The 18,388-nt window shown below is 36.2% G+C and overlaps 2 pseudogenes; both read right to left on the bottom strand.

The window, feature by feature from the left end:
* Positions 1-5,551: 5,551 nt before the first annotated feature.
* LOC127553045 (biogenesis of lysosome-related organelles complex 1 subunit 2-like) lies at positions 5,552-5,884 on the bottom strand (annotated as a pseudogene).
* Positions 5,885-8,081: 2,197 nt separating this feature from the next.
* Positions 8,082-18,388, bottom strand: part of LOC127557014 (40S ribosomal protein S18-like) — a 69,653-nt pseudogene continuing 59,346 nt past the window's right edge.

The following is an 18,388-nucleotide window of genomic DNA, read 5'->3' as shown; positions in this document are numbered from 1 at the left end:
CTTTCTCAGCTGCTTACTTATACCCATCTAAAGTAAATAATTTTCCTTGATGACAGTTACTTGAATTCAATGAGACACAAGGTTGTTATGCTATCCAAATCTAACCAGTAGCAAAAAAAGAGGCTAGTAATCAACTTATTACATTGAACAATTATTAGACACCTACTCCTGTGTTTCATGCACTGGGGTGGGTGCTGGAGATATGAGGCAAAAGAATTTAGATTCCTGTGGAGGACATGGCATATTCATATAGAAAGGAAAGAATTGAAATAGGGACTGGACTATGATTTTACTAATATGGGGAACTCTCAGATGAGGAAACTCTCTCCATTAATATAGGCTGGCAACTGCTCTGTAATTTATAACCTTGGAGAATGGCTTTGAGCAGAAGTATCAAGTATGCTGCTGCCTGCAAGTCCACAAGTTTCTTTGCTTGAGCCAGATTAAAATAGAGTTGGGAAATATTTAATTAATAAATAAAAATACAATAAAACATTAAATATTATCTTTCAAGCTAAGTAAATCTGCAGGCCACAGGGATTTTTAGCCCCTGTTTCTATTTGAGCTTGATGTCACCAGCCTAGAATCACGAGAGGTTGTTTTATTCACAGTTGTTGAGCCAATATATATCAAGGGAAAGACTTTCACCAAGATCTCCCTATGAAGTCAGTTTTCTCACTACTATATGCTAAGAAGATACACATAGAAAAGTCAAATAGTTCCTGCTTTTAAGGAATTCACATTTTAATGACGCATTGAAAAACTGCCTAACAATTACAGCTGTTCAAAGGGGGAATGATGTGTCCCCAGAGTTAGATGAATCTCACTTGGACTTTTTCAAGTAGAATTTGGACAACTTGTCATTGGGATTCCTTTTGGGTATGAGTTGGACTTAATTACTGAGGTCTCATCTAACCCTTAAATTCTGTGACCTTGTGAAATTTGAAGGAAATGAGAGATAGATACTAAGAGGCATGAGTGAGGAGAGAATGAATTTATGCATGAAGGATATTATTATGGTCATTTGGCCAAAGCACAAAGATTTTAATTATGCTAAAAAGAAAGCTTTCAGAAATTTGAGCCAGAAGGGGAAAAATCAGAATTTATAAAAATTCTGTGTAGGCTAAGAAATCTAATTAAAGAGTTCAGTAATAACAAACATAACAGCAATAATAATAATATTAAGTCTGGGAACATGATTCCACCATAGGCCCACATGAAAAAAGTTTAGCAAAATAGACAGTAGGAATTCATAGATTTTTGTTTTTGTCTTTGAGAGAGAGAGGGGCCAAAGAATTATGAGTTCACCAATGCAGAATATTCCAGGCAAGGAAACTCCCTTATCTGCCAGAGATGTATAATTTGTCTGAAACTTTGAGTGTTACAGAGTTATAAGGGGCCATATATGAGAGCTTCGATGATGTATCACAGGTAGGATTTAAATTGAGGATTTCCTGATTCCAAAGCCAGCCACTATGTCATACAATCTCTTATATTTATTTTAAAAGTGTCTACCAAACCCCACCTCCCAAAAAACCCACCCCCAAGTCAAACATTATCCTATTTATACCACTTACCTTTCTTGAACTTAAATCAATTACTACATGGGAACTGGGAAGTCTTTCTCATTGTTCCCACCCCCAACTTATGACAGTGCCAAGAAAAATTATACTAGATGAATTTTCCCAAGAAAAAAATGAACTGAAGGAGAAAAAAATGAATAAAAGTGCTTTGAGTCATAGCTCATTAGAACTGGAAAGGAACTTAGGACCATAGACTCCACTCTTTATTCCGCAGATGAGGAAACTGGGTTTTAGAGAGATTAAGTGACTTTCCCAGAAGCAGCGTAGGATATATTGAGTCATTTTTATCCTTTCATCCTTTATCAAACAGTGTCACTTATTTGCTTTATTCTTTTTTTTTAAGGCAGAGGGAAGATTGCCTTCCTTATTAATGCTTACTTAATCCTTCATGGTCCATCTTTCCAGGAATTATTTGTATTAATGACGAGAAGCTGAACACAAAGGCAGGAAGGGCCGGAGAAAACACTAAGCACAAAGGACATTGTGACTAGATGCAGGTTTGATCCAGATCGAGCTGTGGGGAAAGGAGAAAAGTGGCAGCAACCCATGCTAACCAAATGCGGCTGGTCTCTGCTGACTTGGGCATTTGCTGCCAGCATCAATGAGGTCATTCTAAAGCACAGCACGAGTCATTCAGCACACACCCCTGGTCAGACAGTCAGAGTAAACAACTTTCTGTTGCATTTCCTGTTAGTTCAAAAAAAGATTCCTTAGTGAGCCTAGTCAAATTTTCAAAAATTCCCCCTTTTCTATTTCCTCTAAAAGTATTTTTTTTTTTTTTGCAAGAGACTTCCAGGACATGATGCCATCCAAATTGTCCTTCACCTCTTATATTAGCCATCAGCCTTGAATCCAGACTGTTTGCCCAGCATCCAAAAGTAATTAGGGTTGCATGAGGAGTGCCCAGAATAGCAATGACAAAGCTGTGCTACTAATCCACCGTGGTGTTCAACCAGAGTCATAACTAAAACAAAGCAATTTGGAATTTCCCCAGGGTACCAACCTGACAGGGGGCACAGTTCCTCCCTACACAAGAGACCCAAGCTTTCATGAAGAAAGTCCCCAGGGTCCTCCCCTCTCCTAATGTATCCTTTCTGCAATAGTCTCTGTCTCTGCCCAGGACTGCTTAGTGGAATTGTAAAAGTAAGAGACTTTCCTTTTGACTTATTCCCTCATCCCAACAGCCACGAGCTATGTCTTAGGGAGAAGTGTTCCTAGTTGGTCTCTTACCTATAACCACTATGAGACTGTAAAATGGTTTTCTGAAGAACATTGATTGACCAAGCAACTCAAGGAAAATGATCCTAAGTTAATTGGTTATGGAGTTTGGAATAAGAGGCTAGCTCTTAGAAACTCTGAAGCAATTAATGTATTGAGACCTTCATTCTAAATCTTGTTTCTCTAAAGCAAATGATCTGTAATTGGGGGCTGAAATTAAAGAGAGATTTAAAGATCTTGAAGGGGTGAGAGGTGGGGAGGCAAATCTCTTTTAAGAGCCAGCTGCAAAATTAATTGTTTTGCTAACAAAGCTCTACTGGCCTTCTCCACTTGGACATCAATTTTCTCCCAATATCCTTTACAGACCTGTTCTTCTTTGAAGTACTTCTCTCCTGAGAGGAAACTTAAGAAAGTAAACACAAAGGGTTGATAACTATTTGATATAATACTTAATATAATATCAACCCAAAATATTTGTAGAGTCATTAGAGAAATAGTCCAGTGTAGCATAAAGGATATTGGAGTCAAAAAACCTGGTCCAAGTCCTGGGTTGGTCAGTGGATTGGTCACAAATCTCAACTGTGACCAGAGGTTTTACCCTGATTAAAGGCAAAAAAAAATTAGGTGCCATGTCATTGTTTTCTTTCAGCTCACTGAATTCAATTTAGTTCAATTTAATTCAATAAACTTTATTTTACACTCATTCTATCCATGACACTGAAGCCCTGGGCCTTCAAAGACAAAAAAATGGAAAATAGTTTTTGCTCTCAAGGAACTTATACTCTACCAAGAATATACAATTTGCATATAAAGTCAATACTAATTAGGTACAAAGGAATTTCTAGAGGAAGAGATGTGATGTTCTCAGAAAAAATAGGGAAATTAGGAATAGGAAAGGAGTGGATTTTTCTGGCAAACTTCCATTTTGGATACATTGATATTGTGATACCTATGAGATAGCCTGGCACAATGAACAAAGAAATCTCCTGAAAGCCAGAAAAACCTGAATTTGATTTCTGCCTCTTAACATATACATACTGGCTATAATCCTAGACAAGGTGTCTGATCTTTTGGAGTTCTAGGTAACTCTCCAAAATGATGGTCCCAGAGAAGATGCTGACATGTATGGGTAGAGGTAATTTCTTCATTCAGGAGTTCCCTATACAAGTGAAATTACAGGTTCAATTCCAATCCCTGTCCCTATTGTTTGATACACTCAGGTGAAAATGTCCACCAAACAAATGGTGATAAAAGACCAGAACTCCATAGAGAGAGAGTAGGGCTGAATACATTCAAATCCTACCCTAGAACCTAAATATGAACTAGTAAGCCTTCAGTACTTGAAGACCCTATCAGTAAAACACAATTCTAATCCTATAAGACTAAAAAGATTTCATGTATGGGCCTAATAATAGAGGGATTTCATTTTCAGGTGGTCTGGTTTGAGAGAATCTCATTATCAGAAGAATGACCATCTGTTGACTTGTTTTGTCCATAGCTAGTTATGAAAAACAAATAATAAGGCATAGAATAATAGAGAACATTGATGCATTAAATCATAGATAATTTGAAATATTTAAGTATAATGAAGTTACAGTGGCTACTAGACTTGCTGGCAAGCATTAGGGGTGTCATGACTATGGAAATGCTTTGGTGCACTATATGTTAATAGTGGGATATGGCAGTCAAGAAAGCCAATATGAGCTATAACAAGAGAAGCATCACATCCAAGAATACTGAGGTGTTCATCCCTTCATATTCTGCCCTAGTGATGGATTTATTTCCGGATGTGAAAATTTTAGTTAGGACATTGATAATCTAGAGACTGTCCAGAGGAAGAAAGGTTCTTTGGTTGGTGAAGTTTATTCCATATGAGGATCACTTGAAGGAACTGGTAGTGTGAAGGAGAAAAGAATGAGGGAGATGTATAGCAGCCATCTCCAAGAAGTTCAAGGATTGTTTTGTGGAACAAGAATAAGACTGGTTCCATTTGATTCCAGAGATAAGGACTAGGAGAAAGAGGGAATTTACAATGAGGTAACAGTTCAGTGTTGGTTAGCAACTGATGGCGGACAGAATTTTGGATTTGGATTTAAAGGACCAAAGTTCTAATTCTGGCTCTACTATTTACTATCTATGTGACCCTAAGGAAATCATTTTTCAATCTGGACTGTACTTTTCTTGTTTTTAAAAAAGATGGGGCTGACTTCAATGACTCTAAAATCCTTTCAACTTGATGTCTATAATTTATGATTTGCCTTTAGAGTATCCTGGTTAAGATTTCTTCATATTTTCCCTCCTTCCCTCACTACTTTTCATTTCAGATATGAAGATATGCTTTATTGCTTTAGGGGGGTCATAAATCAGCATTTATTATTTAAGGTCAAGAGCAGCTAATTAGGGTGTGAGGGCTCATTCAGAACAGTCAAAGAAGGAGGGGAGAGAAAGGGAATAAGAAGATCAGAGTGGCTCATCTGTCTGTTCTGGTGGGGGTTGATCCTGATTTCCGAGTCTTGGTCCAGGGCACACAAGGAAGCACATAATAAGGTGAACTTTCACAGAAGACAGTTTTAGGAAGATGTGATGGGTGACCAAAGTTATACCTGCAACCAAAGATAGGTCTTTGTGGACCTGCAGTACCTCAACCTTTGATGGAACTGAAGTATAGAAGTTTGATAAGTTCCACTTCACTCATTTCAGTTCTTATGACACATTCATGGAATTAAAGTCTTTGTGCTGAAGAATTTTTATCACTTCTCTTATTTCTTGTACTTTGCTTCTAATTTCTTTGAATATGCGTCCAACTTGTAAACTGCTTGCTCAAGAGCAGCTACTTACTCCTCAGTTAAAGTGATCTGATTCAGATAAGGCTGAAGTGCTGCATTTTCTGGTTTAAGTCCTTTAGGTTTCTGCTTATGTTTATATAAGATATAAAAATTTATTATATATTATATAAAATTTAGAAATGTTATTTCTAGATACTTCTAGTTGGTCAGTTTGTTCATATTTTCCAGAAGTATATTATAGTCATCACTAGTGGCTGTCAGCTCACTGGTCAGGTATGTGGTCATTTTGGAGAACATGTCCTGGTACAACCTCATGATGTCCACCTTGGCGGGCTTTGTGGCCTTGTCAGCCATCTCCATCACTGAATCATCTAGGTCAGGAGAGGGATGGGGATGGGAGGAGGAGAAGGAAAGGAGAGGGACGGAGTGAGGAAGAGGGGGAAGAAAAGGGAAGAAAAAAGCAAAGCAAAAAGACTGAGAGACTAAGGAGGGGAAGGGGAAGAAATACTTTATAAACACATTCAAGGAAAAAAAAAATTGTCAAAACACCAGATTCTCTTATTGGCCAGTAGTCCCCAAACTCATTCAAATTTCACTATAAATTATTTAAAACTATTTCTTTATTCAGCAACTTTAGTCATTGTTTCCACTGGAAACAATCTTTATTGAAGATAAATATGGAAACTTATGAAATGAAAACATTAGTTTTGTAAGATTGAGGAATAAGGAAGAGGAAGAGGGGCAGATGAGATAGTAAAAAGTTTCCATTAAACACAACTTTATAAGAAAAAAAGGGAAAAGTTTTAACACTATGTGGCATAAAGAAAACTTTAAAAAAATTTTAATAATTCCCTAGATGAGCTAATGATCTAATTTCCAGAAAAAAATTGGCATAGACAATTTTTTTTCCTAGGTCATAAATTTGAACTCCTTTTATTGATTCTGCAACCTCCAGTCCACTCAGGCTTCCTATGTTAATGGTATTCAATCATTACACTAGAAAGACAAATGAAAAAGATGGTAACTTAATGAATTGTGGATCAATTTCACACATGAAAGAGGCTGGGGAGCTATTTCTAAATATTCATGATGGGACCCGAAGTGTTCTCCCTGTTTCCCAAGTCAGAGCCCTTACAGACATTCTGTAATGGATTCTAAAGAGCTAACCATGACAGAGCAGAAGCCTTTGCGATTCACTTAGTAAGCAGAACCAGAACTAGTCAGCCAAAGCTTGGCTTTTGGGTTTGATACTCTTCTGTTTAACTTGTGTTCAAGAAAAAGATACAATGATGTACAGCAGTGGTGGACAATTCAAATACAAAAGGGGGGTCAATAAACTGTACGTAAAGCTTCCTGCAGGTCATATATTGACTTAGTTTTAAAATGTAATATTATCTGTGTTTAATTATATTTTTATTTGATAAATATTTTTCAATTTTATTTTAAGCTAGTTGGGGTTTCCCCATGAGGAATGCCACAAGTCATGTGTACTGGCTATATAGTTGAAACCTTTGTTATAAGGGGGAAAGTCTTCTCAATTTGAGGTCAATTTGTGGCCATGAATATGAACTTCTGTTCTTTCCTCTTCACATTGATTCTTTTCTGTATTGGGGGAAAATTGGGAAAGGTTATGATTTTATGAAGTTCAAAAAGTTGGAAGAGTAAGCCATCAAAAGGTTTGGAAGCCAGAGTCCATTCTGAGATTTACTAGAAGCCAAAAGGTAAGGAGCAAAATTCCAGACATGGTCCATTACAGCAACAATAGAAATGAAGGCTTATTTACCATCAACTATACCACATTTGGAAGTGAAGTCGGTAGGACCAATGTTATGTAGACATTACATTGACTGAGCCCACCTTTCTCAAAAACCAAAGTGACACAGGAAAGAGTATGAATATTGAGTGAAAGAGATGAAAATGGGTATCCTTGCTTCACCCCTGATTGTATTGTATTAGGTTGTAATCTGCCTGCCTTCTGGAACATCATATTCTAACCCCTCTAGTTTTTTAATGTGGAAATTACTAAATTCTGTACAATCCTGACTATGGGTCCACATATTTGCATTATTTTTTTCTGGCTGTTTTGAAATATTTTCTCCTCGACCTTAATCTAGGTCAGCACTAATCATAGGTCAGTGACCTATTATTCCAGGTCAGTACTTTTTTTAATTGAAAAAATGTCAAATTTTCTTCTTTTTATTTTGTTTTATCCTATCTTAATGTTTTGTGGGAGTTATTGGCTTCCACTTGCTCACTTCTAATTTTTAAGGAATTGTTTTCTTCAGTGTGCTTTTGTATCTCATTTTCCATTTGACCATTACTATTTGATGAATTTGTGTATATCTTTTTCCATTTTGTTTCTTTTATAAAGCTGCTGATTCTTCCCCCTCCACCCCTGCCATGATTCTCTTGTATCACTCTCATTTCTTTTCTTAATTTTTTTTTATTCCTCTAATTGGCTTTTTAAAAATCCTTCTTTTTAAATGTAAATTTATTAATAGACAAGGCCAGTAAAGATGTTTATTTTTTTGGACATACCCACAGTGTGATCCCTGTGACTTGTAGTCTTGGTCTTGGATTCAGAGATCTCCAAAGTGCTGAAGTTCTTGATGTATCTGAATCTTCTTCAGTCATTTCAGATCCTCATGCAGCTTACTGTACAGACCATTAACCAGAACCTGGCTATCTTTTCCATCCTTTATTCCCTTTTGTCCATTAGGAAACTAGAGAATCGTATTGTCAAGGATTCTGCATAATGGTGATTGCCTGTTTTGCCTCATCTTCAGTGAGCTCACCAGCCCTCTTGATGAGGTCAATGTCTACTTTCTTCAGAACTACATGAGCATACCTTCAGTCCACACTCTTGATGACTGTGAAGGCAAAAACTATTTTCTACTGTCCATTAGTGTTGGTGCTGAGCATTCTCAAAATGTCCTGGAACTTCTCAAGGATTTATCAGAGACATGGCTTCAACGGCAGTGTGAGAGCCTTCTTTGGAAGCCAAAATCCTCCTTAAGTTCTTCCAGGATTTCTTTTTGGACCTAAAACCAAATCATATTTTTCTCTGTGGCTTCAAATGTAGCTATTTTGTTTCGTGTATGTAGCTATATGTAGCTAGCTTGTATTTTGATCTTTCCTGATACCACAGTAATTTTCTTTTCTTTTTTAAAAAAATATTTCTTTCTTAATTTTTAAAGCTTTTCTTTCAAAACATATACATGGGTTATTTTTCAACATTGACCCTTGCATAGCCTTGTGTTTCAGATTCATTCCTTATATGGCAAGCAATCCAAAATGTTGTATGTTAAAATATATGTTAAATCCAATATGTGTAAACATATTTATACAATTCTCTTGCACAGCAATTTTCAAAGTTTTTTTCTTGTTCTGTTTTTGTTCGTTTCCCCCCCCTATTTTATGACTTGATATTTTTAATGTGAGAGTTGGCTCTGCTCCTGGTACCCTCTCCAGCTTCTTCTGTGGAGGTTTGGGACCTTGGTGCTGATTTTTACTGGATCTCAATACCTAGATGCTGATTTGCACTGAGGGGAAAGCTTCCTTCCTGGCTTGTATTGGGGTGTGGAGCCTTTCTGTTGGCCTCCTGGTTATGTGATTTCACTGCTGAGTGATCTAGCTGTTGGATGGTCTGTAGTCTTGCTACCATAGGGTGGGATCTTCCTGTTGGTCAGCATAAGGTGCAGGACCTCACCCCTGTTCAGTAGTGGGGACCAGAGGTTGAATCATTAAGGTGAAGCTTCTTGGATTTCTTGCTTGCATCCCTTATAGTTGACTTTATATATGTATATATAATTTTATTTTATTTTATTTTATAATAACTTTATATTGACAGAATCCATGCCAGGGTAATTTTTTTACAACATTATCCCTTGCACTCGCTTCTGTTCCAATTTTTCCCCTCCCCTAGATGGCAAGCAGTCCTATATATGTTAGATATGTTGCAGTATATCCTAGATACAATATATGTGTACAGAACTGAACAGTTCTCTTGTTGCACAGGGAGAATTGGATTCAGAAGGTAAAAATAACCTGGGAAGAAAAACAAAAATGCAAATAGTTCACATTCATTTCCCAGTGTTCTTTCTTTGGATGTAGCTGCTTCTGTCCATCATTTATCAATTGAAACTGAGTTAGGTCTCTTTGTCAAAGAAATCCACTTCCATGAGAATACATCCTCATACAATATCATTGTTGAAGTGTATAATGATTATAGTTGACTTGTAAAGGGACTGAGTCTATCTGTGGGATTGCTCTGGGGCTCAAAACCTCCCTGCAGACCTCCTGCTGTGTGATCTACCACTCTTACCTTCTTCCTCTCATATCCCATTGAAACAGATCTTTCCTGTTGGGATAGTCTCCCTTTTTACTTAAAATCTAATTAGAAATACTGAATTGGGTGAGTCAAACAGTTTGAATAAAGTAAAAATGAGAAGTTTCTTTTTTTTTTTTTAAGAAAATAATGAATGCTAAATTTTTCCTGATGTTGGATTTATATGAGCAGAAGCAAAAGATCATCTTGTAATTTGGAGAGCAAATATGTTTGGGGTAAAAAAATAAAATCTGCCAATGGAAATTACTACAAAACTTGGCCACATATTCAATTATGTGTCACCTATTAAATTCAGTGTCTCAATTGGTCATAATATTTTATATTCACCAATTATTCAAAAAGACAACCTTTTGATAGATTTACCACATCAAAAGCTTGTTTATTCCCTTCCATGTTCTCTCAGGTCATTCTCCTGCTGTTGGAATTTTACTCATACTTTAAATTTCAGCTCAAATACCATCTTCTCAGATCTTACCCTGGCACCTCTCTCTACCTCCTTTCATTGTCACTCCTTCCCTATGTAGCATTCCCTATACTCCCAAAGGAGGAAGTATCCTTTCTTCCTCAGACTTCATCATGCCTTTATTTCTAATTTTCTTTCATCCTTATCATTTGATGTGATGATTATTTGTACATGGGTCCTACTGACAACTAGACTATGGGTGACATGAGGGCAAGGACCGTGTCTGACTTGCCTTTGCATATTTCATAGTATGTAACGGAATTCTCTGCACAATAAAGGCTTAATTCTATAGATGTTTGCTAAAGTTCTCAACATGCTTCACATCTATTGGAATAAGCGGAAAGCACAGAGTAGCAACCATTTAGTAGATAGAACATGTATGTTCTATAGCAGGAAGATACACATAACAATTCCTATTTTTTCCACTGATTCCAATGATGAAATCAGAGAAGTGCCATTCCAGGGGAAAAAATGAATATTTGGAGACTAAAAATATAATTTGGAGAATAAGAATGTTTTAAAAAATCAAAGAATAAAATAAGTCCTCCTTATTTAAAGGATATAACAATTTGTCAATATAAACAACATATATTAAGCCTCAAAATAAAAATGCTGAACTTGAAAAAACCCAACATAGGTATTCTGAGATAGTATTATTATATGGGATTAACATGACATCGAGACTTCCTAATTTTGTGATTTTTTCAGATGTTTAAAATTTCTTGAACTATTTACACTTCTAGTTTTAAATGTTCTTTTTTTAAAAAAAAGCTTTTTAATATACTATTTGCTATCTTCTTTTGAATCCTAACTAAGAGGTTAAAGTACCTAATTGTGGCTCCCTAAGTGAATTGTTGCAGAGAGTATAATGTAAAGCAGAAGGAGAATGGTTCCTGGATGGAGGAAGTAGATTCTGGTCATCTTATTATCTCTCAGGCAACTTCCAAATTGTGCTTGTTTCTCTCTATATTAGAAAAATAAAGTCCCACAGGGTAGCCATAAGTGCTGACACCAGGACTTCCCTTCTGCCTTTGGCATGACAACTGTGGAGGAAGAAAGCCACATATATTCCAGCTGCCACTTTGGTATTTTTAGCCCAGACCTTGTTATACTGGGCTAGAAGCCAAGGCCAATGCCCTGGCCAAAATGGAAAAGGACCAGGGAGAGGCTGAAAAGTCATGTAAACACAAATTATAAGATAACACGTGCCCAATGTGTTCCCAAAATTATAAATTCTTGCAACATTGAAATATCAAATCCTATTTTGGGCCAACCTATATCAAGGGACATCTTATACTAATAAGGTACCATGGAATGTAATTTCAGAGGAACTGTTTCAGGCCCATGTCTTCATGAACAAAAAACCACAACTCTTGTTAAATATTATTTAATGATTTTTTCATTTAATTTTAGACATGGTTTATCAAATGTACCTTAATCAACTCAAGTATATATTAAAAACATGGCATCTTGATAGAGAAAAACCAATCACAGACAAGGCCTTTAAAAATTAATTTTACAATTCAGTAGGTTGGACCTCAAAAGTCTTTAAACCTCAGTCACAGATGAATATTTAAGTACAATTTTATGATGAAAAAAATTGAAGATAAAATTGAAAAGAGTTTCTGCATATGAGACCAAAATGGCACAATAGACTCTAGAGCAAACCTGTTTTACTCCAACAGGTGTGAAGGTTGATTCTTGAAACCACTTCGGGGAAATCCTCTGCTACTATTTGCACTGAGACAATTTTGGCAGAGTAAATATTTTTATGGTACTTCAAAGGAAACCAATGTCCTCATTTAAATGTTCACAGTGGTTTGTTCAAGATGCAGAAATTGACATTTCCAGGTTATATTCCCTCAAAGTAAAGCATTTGAAATAAGTGCAGAGATTGAGTACATTGTACTGTTTGAAATGCAGAAGGGGCTGCCAACCTCCAGCACTCTACTACTTGCTGAGGACTTGATTTGCCAGTTTATTTTACTTCAGTCATGCAAATCCAGGCACATAACAACAAGCAATGTTAAAAATCTCTGAAGACTGATCATCCCTTCCTTCTGGATATTATGATGATTACAATACTACTACAGGTCCAGATAAATAATTTGAAAAATTATGAATAGTTATTGTAAATAATGAGTAAAAGTCATGTCCCTAACTGGAATGCTTCAAAAGCAGCCCCCCCCCCCCAACTCATACTGAATAGGGACTGTTTTCATTTTGTTTTATCTGTATTCCTAGGGCATAGTACAAAAAATGGTATGGAGTAAATTAATAAATGCTTAGAGAAGGATTGGTTGAATGGACCTAGTGTTTAACATGACTGCATTTCCCAATTCTGCAATTCAGATAAATATGATTAGAACAATAGATCTTCAGAAAAGACGTATGGAATATCTGTGAAATCTGAGGATCTGAAAAATACAGTCTGCGTGTTATACAAAGAAATCTGACTTTAGAATCAGGTTGTCATTTTGGGGCTGCATGAAGATTTGAATCTAAATGCATTTCAATTTGCAGCAACATGTGCCAAATTCTTTTTTTAGTATCAAAGCATCTTCCAGGCTTTGCTTAGCACAGGACCCAGAGCTGCTCTAGAGGCTTCTTATATCCAGTAGAAAGGGCCAAAAATTCATTCTTTGAGCCCCAAAAGACATAAGAAAAAGGCAGTGATGGGAGATGAAGGGAGAGGATGTATGTTGGTTCTGATTTCCTTCATAGGAGTCTGGAATTCTTGTGGTTCCAAAGGATATTTGAGCCCAACCAAAGTTGAAGGATAGGTGCAAAGAGTGAGGAGTCAGTATCTTACAACATACAAGAGGCACCTGCACCTTTTAAGAGCATCTCACCCTGCTATGTAGTTAAATTGGAACAAACTAGAATAGTTTAGTACATCCTTTGGGAGATGGATAAGAGAAGGAACAGGGGAAAATCTCATTTCAACAAATAATTTTGTGGGTTTTAAAAGCACACGTAGTTGTTAGTGGAATTGTGAATGGATCCAACCATTCTAGAGAGCAATTTGGAACTATGCTCAAAGAGTTATCAAATTGTGCATACCCTTTGACCCAGCAGTGTTTCTACTGGGGATATATCCCAGGGAGATCTTAAAAGGGGAAAGGGACTCACACATGCAAAAATGTTTGTGGCAGCCCTCGTTGTAGTACCAAGGAACTGGAAACTGAGTGGATGTCCATGAATTGGAGTATGGCTAAATAAGTTTGATATATGAATGTTATGGAATATTATTTTCTGTAAAAAACGACTAGCAGGATGATTTCAGAGAGGCCTGGAGAGACTTACATGAACTGATGCTAAGTGAAGTGAGCAGAACCAGGAGGTCGTTGTACACAACAATGGCAAGATTATATGATGATCAGTTCTGATCGATGTGACTCTCTTCAACAATGAGATGATTCAAACTAACCAATTGTTCGGTGATGAAGAGAGACATCATCCACCAAGAGAGAGAAGCATGGGAACTGAGTGTGATTCGCAATATAGCATTTTCACTCTTTCTGTTGTTGTTCGCTTGCATTTTGTTTTCTTTCTCAGGTTTTTTTTTTTTCTTCTTGATCCGATTTTTCTTGTGCAGCAAGATAACTGTATAAATATGTATACATATATTGGATTTAACATATTTAACATGTATTGAACTACATATTAAATCTAGAGGAGGAGATGGGGGAAGGAAGGGAAAATTTGGAACAGAAAGTTTTTCAAGGGTCAGTGTTGAAAAATTACCCATGCATATGTTTTATAAATAAAAAGCTTTAACAAAATAAAAAGGAAAAAAAGCATATGGAGGAATCAGATTCTCCAGTCCCAGTTTTTCTGTCTGTCCTTCAACTTCCCCTTAGGCAATTAAATCAGAGGCCAGTCTTTAGATTCAGTCAATCCATCTGTCATTGCTACACCTTCACTCAGATAGCCACCTGAGCAGGGTTTTGAGGATAAAATGGCGTGCTTTTTGGAGATTCTGAGAATCTTTGAACGGGTTTTTAAACATCACTTCACAGTGGGAACTATCTGAAAAACGAAAACATTACAATTGTCAGTATCTTTGTTAATGAGTGTTTCATTTAAAACAGCTAGTCAATATTCAAAACAATGAAAATTAGGATAAGAGAGTGGAGGGGGGGGGGGTGCTTAAGCCCTTAGCTGTAGTGAACATGATTTTTAGCTTCCTTGGCTAGGCAATGCCATAGCTCACAGAGTTCAGGGTGTGGAATGAGGAAGAATTGAGTTTGAATTCAGCCACAGTTAAAGATATTGCATCTAGTTCCTGCACTTAAGCCAGCACAGTAGAATATAACTGCTTGCCTATGGCCAACACACACTAGGCATTTAATAAGTGTTGATTAATTGAAGTGGCTTGAGGGCATCAGACAGACTTCTATTAAGAGGTCTAAACTTCCCCCTCTGGATCTTGGGGACTTTTAGATCTTTTATATTTGTTTGCTTGTTTTTTAATATGCAACTACCCTTGAAAGTGAGAAGGAATCAGATTTTATCAACTAACATCATAACAGGAATTTGTTGTCTATTAGCTGGAAGCAAATCCTTATGGGGATGGTAAATAGAACTGAAGGTGGAGGGGGGGAAAGAAGATTGCAGGAAAGGGGAAGAGAGATGCTAAAAGGAGAAACAGCAGGACACTAAAAGCTATATAATCCCCTTCTTAATTTTGCCTATTGAGGGGGCTACATTTAACTTACAAAAATGCAGCTGGATTTTTTGGCTAGCATCTCTGAACAGACAAAGGCTCCTAGCTCTTTTATGAGATTCAGTATGGCAAAAGGGAAAGAATACTGAATTTAGTTATGGGATTTCTAATTCTGACTCTGTTCCTTGTGACACTGGTTAGGTCATTAACCATTCTAGGCCTCAGTGTCCCTATTTGTAAAATCAGGAGATTGTAACATTTCTGGTTCAACTTTCAATGATTCCTATGACAATTTTTCTTTTCTACTATTTGGACACTGTTTTTTCCTAATTCTAAATGAAAGACAATAATTATAATGAATTTCTCAGTGGCTTGATATTAATACTCCCTCCCCATTTTAAAAAACATTTTTATTTTTTTGTTTTCCAAATTCTATGCCTCCTTCTCTGCCTCCCTCCCTCCCTGAAACAGTAAACAATTAGATATAAGGTTATACAAGTTCAAGTATGTAAAAAAAAAACTTTCATATTAGTCATTTTGTACAAGAAGACTCAAAAGAAAAAATTTAAAAAGTAAAAAATATCATATTCCAGTCTGTATTAAATAAATATATATTCTTTCTCTGGAGGCAGACGCTTCTTCTTTAGTTCTTTGGGATTATCTTGAATCATTGTATTGCCAAAAATAGCTAAATCATTCACTTTTTATTGAACAATATTGCTGTGTATAATTTTCCCCTAGTTTTATTCACTTCACTATGCATCAGTTCATGTAAGTCCTTCTAAGTTTTTCTGAAATCATCCTGTTTGTCCTTTCTTATAGCAAATCATATACCCCATCTTGTTTAGCCATTCCCCTATTGATGGGCATCCTTTTGATTTCCAATGCTTAGCCTCTACAAAAAAGAGCCACTATAAATATTCTTAAACAAGGAGGTTCTTTTCCCTTTTTTGACATGTCTTTGGGATACTGAACTAGAAATGATATGCTGGATCAAAGGGTTTACACAGTTTTGTAGCCCTTTGGGAATTGTTCCAAATATCTCTCCACAAAGACTGGATCAATTCATAAATCTACCAATAGTACATTACTGCCCCAGTTTTCCCATATCCACTCCAACATCCAATATTTTCCTTTTTTTTTGGACATATTCACCACTCTGATAGATGTGAGGTGGTACTTCAGAATTGTTTTGATTTACATTTCTCTGATCAATAGTGATCAATAGCATTTTTTTCATATGATTGTAGATTTGGATTTTTTTTGTCTGAAAGTTGCTTGTTCATATCCTTTGACCATTTATCAATATGTTGATATTTTTAAATATCAACTTTTTAAAGTTTTTTTTAAACTTTTAAAATAGTATTTTATTTTCCCAAATACATGCAAAGATAGCTCTCAAATTTACCTTTGTAAAATCTTGAATTCTAAATTTTTCTTCTTCTCTTCCCTCCTCCCCCCCACCAAGACAGCAAGCAACCTGATATAGGTTAAACATGTGTAATTCTTCTAAACATATTTCGATATTTGTCATGTTGCACACAAAAAAATCAGATCAAAAGGGAAAAAAAGAAAGGGTTAAAAAATCAAGCAATTAATATGTTGTTATATTTTAAGACCAAAATGTTTTCTAGAATATAAAGAATTCATTTCAGATGCTAAAACAATATCTTATCTCTATAAAACTCTGTACTGGATATTATTGAGCCAGAAATAGACACCAAAAGAAAGAAAGGAGCTAGGAGCATCAAGAATTTGTAGGAAGATCAACAGGAATAGAAAATCCATTAAAACTTGAATTTTCATGGAAGCCTTATTTATTCTTTTTCCCCCCTGAGACAATTGGGGTTAAGTGACTTGTCCAGAGTCACACAGCTAGGAAGTGTTAAGTATCTGAGATCATCTTTGAATTCAGGTCCTCCTGACTTCAGGGCTGGTGCTCTATCTTCTGTACCACCTAGCTGCCCCTATTTTTTCTTTAAATATTTAAATACTTGGCTTTAGGATATGGTACACATTGATGTAAATATTATTTACTATAAAGAAAAAGTCTCTTGAATTTCTTTCTAAAATCAATACCATGATATACTAATTTAATTAATCTCTAAGTAGAAACTGATGAAGTATTTTACATAGGGAATTGACTGAAGCTTCTACATCAATGAGATCATTAAGGAAGTGTAAATGATCACTCTAGTCCTTCTTGGAGAATCTTCTAGGCTTGACAACAATATTTAGAATAGTATTATACAGAATAAAAAGATGAATCCCTATATATTCTTGTCCCTATAGTCACATTCCCTGAGCTAGGTGGAACAAAATTATTGCTAACTTGAATTTTATGAATTCCTTTCCCCTTCCTTCCCAATTCCTTTCCAAGTAAAGTGATAATTTGATTGTTCTTTATTAAAACATGTGGTTTGGAGTTCTTGTATCTTCAAGACTATAAGTCAGTAATAAAGGTCTTAAAATTCAAAATCTCATGGCCACAGTAATATAGCTTGTGTCAGAATTTCTCCTACTGCTGATCCAATTAATGCAAGGGATAGAATTATTCTGAATGTGCATCTCTCATGGTTTATTTTAAAAGAAGTTGCAAATTGATAAATCATGTTCATAACTCATTAGATATTATGGTGATAAGAGGTTTGGGAACTTGTGTCTACAGTACAATGAGAATAATGAGATCAATTGTAATATCTATGGATCTAGTGACCTTGAATTGTCTATCACTACATGGCACAGGGCATCTAGGTGGCACAGTGGATTGAGTGCCAGGGCTGGAGTCAGGAAGGCTCATCTTGTTGAATTCTAATCTGACCCCAGACACTTACTAGCTGTGTCTTACCCTAGGAAAGCCACTTAACCTTATTTGCCTCAGTTTCCTCATCTGTAAAATGATCTGGAGAAAGAATGGAAAACTATTGCTAAGAAAATCCCAAATGACATTATGAAGGGTCAGACATGACTGAAACAACTGAACAATAATAACAAAAACTTGGCACCAAATCAGGAGGGAAGGAAGAATAAACAAAACTCACCAAAGACAGAGGATTTTCTCTTTTATTTTCATTCTCTCCACTATCTATTATGAATCTACTATTGAACCTGAGGCAGCATGCCATGGGGGAGAGAGAGCAAGGCTTGAGACAGGAAGACAAAGTCAAAACCTGACCCTCCTCATGCTCCTAGGCTAAGATGGCAATCCAAACCTCATCTGTGTCTGATCCTTACTCCCAGCCCAGCACAGGACTTTGCACATTTGTTTTACCAGGCCTGTGATTTTACCGGCTTTGGTAATTCCCAATGAAGAAACTCTCC

This window comes from Antechinus flavipes, chromosome 3 (assembly GCF_016432865.1).
Source record: "Antechinus flavipes isolate AdamAnt ecotype Samford, QLD, Australia chromosome 3, AdamAnt_v2, whole genome shotgun sequence".
Lineage (NCBI taxonomy): Eukaryota > Metazoa > Chordata > Mammalia > Dasyuromorphia > Dasyuridae > Antechinus > Antechinus flavipes.
This window is presented reverse-complemented; position numbering and strand designations above follow the sequence as displayed.